General features: G+C 46.5%; 1 long non-coding RNA gene across 1 annotated transcript; it reads right to left on the reverse strand.

Moving 5' to 3' along the window:
- Positions 1 to 1,743: 1,743 nt before the first annotated feature.
- LOC134480110 (uncharacterized) lies at positions 1,744 to 2,536 on the reverse strand. Its single transcript, XR_010054302.1, has 2 exons — positions 2,398 to 2,536; positions 1,744 to 2,311 (listed from the first exon to the last, which is right to left on the reverse strand). It is a non-coding gene; the product is annotated as an uncharacterized LOC134480110 (long non-coding RNA).
- Positions 2,537 to 4,422: the final 1,886 nt, after the last annotated feature.

Raw genomic sequence — 4,422 nt, forward strand, 5'->3', positions numbered from 1 at the left:
TTCTGACTCTGAGAACTGCGGGCATATGGTGCACATATGTGTGAGCAAAAGTACCCATTGACATTAATACAATAAAATGGAGAAGAAACCTAAGAGTTGGCTACTAAAGTTCTCGTGGATCTGCAGAAGTCTGAAAGCCTCTCTGAGCCCTAACCACAGAACCTAGAACACATGACATCACTCAGGTTGATGGCACCCTGCCTGCCTGGACTCATTTCACCTCCATCACAGTATGTCCCTTGCAATACCAGAGTTAGGATCAGAACCTGTGCCCTGGGAGTCCTAACAAGCCAGTCTTCTCAGCCACCTGTCTTTAATAATCTAATTAAAAGAGCCAACTTTATAGTGAGAAGCAGAGGGAGGGGATTTATTTAATGTGGTCACATTGGGAAGAGACAGTGAGCTACAGTGAGGCCTGAAATCTATCTCTGGGGTCCTCACATGAGGCCTAGGCCCAGTCACTGTGGCCCTATCCATCATTTGGGGGGCTCTAATTGCTCCTACAAAGTGATCTAAGTTTTCAGAACACTGCGACGCCTCTTCCTCAGAGAGAAGATCCCTCTAGCTGGCAAAGGCACCAGCCTTTTCTTTCTCTAGATTCCAGGGACCTAGTAGTTCCTTGGGGCTCCCTGCTTCAACATTCTGAGAGGGGCATATGTTGTCTCTTAGCGTGTCGTCTTCCACGGTAGGCATGTGGGGTACACCTGCTTGCCTGATCTTCTGCATGAAGACAGAGGAGGCACGGTCGCTCCACTGTCAAGTCGCTCTTTCGGAGTCCCAGCTGACGGGGGTCGTTGTGAGTTAGGAAGTGCTAGGCTAACACTACCTCTTCATCGCCTCCCATGGTTTGAAGCTTTCCTTAGCACCAAGTTCCCACACAGAGCTGAGAAAAACAGTCCTCCCTGCATTCAGAAGCTCAGACCTGCAGGTGCCCTTGGAGCCTGAAGAGGGCGCTGTATCCTCTGGAGCTGGAGTTACAGGCTACTGTGAGCGCCCCACCTGGGGGCTGAGAAGCAAACTCTAGTCCCTGCAAGAGTAGGCAGCACTCGCTCTTGTCCACTATGCCATCTACCTCACCGCTAGCGCCTTTTTATAAAGCATGGTTTCATCTGAGGTATAAAGAACTTGTCCTTGATCACCGTTATGGTGAACGGCATAAGTGTCTTTCCGATGGCCTTTTATGTTAAGCTGGCTTGGGGATAAACAGAATTTATAATGGTTTAAAGAGCAATTAAAGATTAAGGCACGGGTGGTGGTTTATGAGTCAGCAAACACATCCCAGAGAAGGCTGAAAACTCCGAGCTCCTAAGTTAACAGCAGAGAGAACCGGGCAGTATTTTTTAAATGTACCAACAGTTTCTCCTCTCTCTCAGGCGTGTTTCTATTTCTAAGGTAAATAAAGGTCAAGAGATGGGCATAAAACTGCTTTTAGGATGGAGCCAAGCGACGACCCAACAAGGTTACAGAGCAAGTAAGGGAAAACATTCCACGTACAGAGAGAACGGAACCAGTTGACTATGCTAGCTGCTGTCTAGACAAGGTCAAAATTCTATGTGGAAAAAAAAAGTCTAGGCAACAGATTTAAAATTGACAGTTTTTCTTTCAATCTTCTTAGGTTTATAATGCAGAAGTAAATTTTTATTTTTATTTTCCTCCAGAACTTTATGGGCATGCGTACATGCACACACATGCCAATTAGAAGAGGGGTTTCATATTGTTTTTTGCTTATTTGTTTTGTGTGTGTGTGTGTGTGTGTGTGTGTGTGTGTGTGTGTGTGTTCTGGTGTTCGTGCACATGTACGTGCATACATGTTGTGGTTAGGAGTCATCCACCACGGTTTGTTTGTTTGTTTGTTTGTTTGTTTGTTTGTTTTTGAAACAGGGTCTCTCACTGGCCTCGGTCACAAAGCCCCATGGATCTGCCTACCTCTGCCTCCCAGAACTGGGATTACATGATTGTGCCTTTTACTTGGTGGCTGGGATCAAATGCAGATCCTAATATTAACATGACAGATATTTCATTCATTGGGCCATCTTCCAGCCCCTTTAGAGAAGAATTTTATTTTGTTCTTTTTATTTTGATAGATAGATAGATAGACAGACAGACAGACAGACAGAATCAACAGTTTAAAACTGTCTCTCGAGGATTAAACGAGGCAGGATTGCAGGAGGCTTTGGAGGACCCAGCACCTGCAGGGTTCTTCACAACCATCTCTTCCTCCAGTTCCAGGGCCTCTAATGTCCTCTTCTGACCCCAGTGGGCACTGCACACACATGGTGGCCACACACTGTACACACTCAAAAACATTCATCTGTGTAAAGTAAAATTAAGTAAACCCTTTTTAAAATGATAGAACGATACAGAAAACCCTCGCTTATCCCTGTGTAGGGTGCTCACACAGCCACGGTGGTCTCTGAACATGCGCAGATCCTCTCTGCTTGCTTTGGCCGGTCCTTGCTCTTCATGGCAGTAGCTCACGTTGGGAGTAGGGGGCGGTTCCCTTAGTTACTTGGCCAGACTCTCGGCTGTGACAGATAAGGGGAGATGTTCTGTGCTGAGAGTGAAGAGTACAGCCTCTCTCTCACTTCTCTTAGAGCAACGAGGAAAAGGTAGGCACGTGTTTTAACGGCATGCGGTTTAACTATCGGCTCGGCTCCCCTCCACACTGTTCCTCAAGTGTACGGCCCTGCCTTGGAGGTCTGCATCACATGGTGTTTAAAAATGAAGGTATTCGGCGCTGGAAATGTTATAGTGTCTGGGAACAGTGAGCTCATAACCCCGTGGGAGGTCAAAACGGAGCTGCAGGTGGCCATTTTCGCCTGGACAGGGATGGTCTCTTTTCTCATGGAAACAGCCAGCTCTCACTGGCAGACAGTTAACAACTAGGTCTGGGGGAACTGGAGCCCCAGTTGTACCGTTTGCCCGCTAGTAGAATAGTATAAATTCTCACATGTAGATGATGTCAAGCTCTTTGAAATTTCCTAAAGATTTAACCAGTTGGCTGTGGTCCTAGGGACTCAGCTTGGGGATGAAAGGGTTTCAGCTCATTTCTCCAAATAGCAATCAGACACTGTGGGAAATCAGAGGCAGGAGCCAGGGAGGATGGCTGCTTTGCTGTCAGTCGCCTTTCTTACGAAGCTTGCCTGGGCCCCTGTTCCTCCGGATAATTCTGGCCATAGGAATGGACTCTCACTCATCAATCAAGAAAATGTCCCACAGGCATGGAGAACTGACGAAGGCAGCTCTTCATCAGAGCTTCCGTCTTCCCCGGGAGCGTCCAGTTGACAACCGTGATCCGCCACCACGGTGCTGTGGTCTCGATCAGCCGCAATGGCAGAGGTCAACATTCCTCATCTCCCGGTGTGGAAATGGACATTAAAACACTTGACTCGCAGGATTGGCTTCCCTGGCTGACCATAGAGTCATCCAAACTCCCCACCTCATTCACAGATGATCCTAACCTCTTCCTGCTAATGGCGTTGTGCGATTCTATGACATGCAGAGACTTCTCGGAAAACACCTGTTCTTCTTAAATATGGCATCCTAGCATTCCTGGCTACTTTTCTATCTATAGGAGGCTGCCAGAAAGTTGGAATTCTTGCCTAGATCCATTAGACACTACCACCATCACGGTCTTAGCCTTGTACCTATTACAACAGCTTCCTGCCCGATTCCCCCATTTTAGTTTCTTTTACCAACCTTTTCAAATAGCTAGATTGCCACTGGGATTGCCCTCCAACGGCTGGGAAAGCGAAAGCCTACAACAACACCCTCTCTTGGCTAACCATGGAAGCTTCCTGTGTCTTGGCCTGCCTGACCCAAAGCTCTCAGGGTAGCTTTCAAACCAGTCTGCCATAATCAAGAACAACAGTAGTGGGGTATTGTGGACTCTCGTAAAACCAGGTAAGGTAGCTGAAAACCCTCTGGGTGCTCCACACTGCATCTCAATTTCCTTGTTCAGAGGAAGCAATGATAATTCTAATTCCCCTTTCATCAGACTCACTGGAATTCTGAATACCAGTAAGCATTCAGCCTGCATAATAAGCCCAGAGATATTCCACATACTCTATTAACACGTGCTCCTGATAAATCTCAAACCCCCTGTCAAGACAGCTAACAGAAAGAGATAAAACAGTTCATATTAACACTTACAGGGCCGCTTTCAAAGCAAATACAGACATGCTGGTATTTCTGGGAATGACTAAGCCTCTTTCCTTCTTGTTTATGATATCTTTAACTAATACTTTTCATAATACTAGTGTCCTTAGCCAAGAGCAGAAAGCAGAGAGTATCAGTTTGGGGAACTTCATGGGTCTTAGCCATCATGTTCCAGAGTTTTGGGCTGACTCTTTAATATCACACACCATGGATTGAGGACAAAGTTTTTAAATGCTAGAAAGAGGGAACACGCAAACACAGGAT

This window comes from Rattus norvegicus, chromosome 8, assembly GCF_036323735.1.
Source record: "Rattus norvegicus strain BN/NHsdMcwi chromosome 8, GRCr8, whole genome shotgun sequence".
Lineage (NCBI taxonomy): Eukaryota > Metazoa > Chordata > Mammalia > Rodentia > Muridae > Rattus > Rattus norvegicus.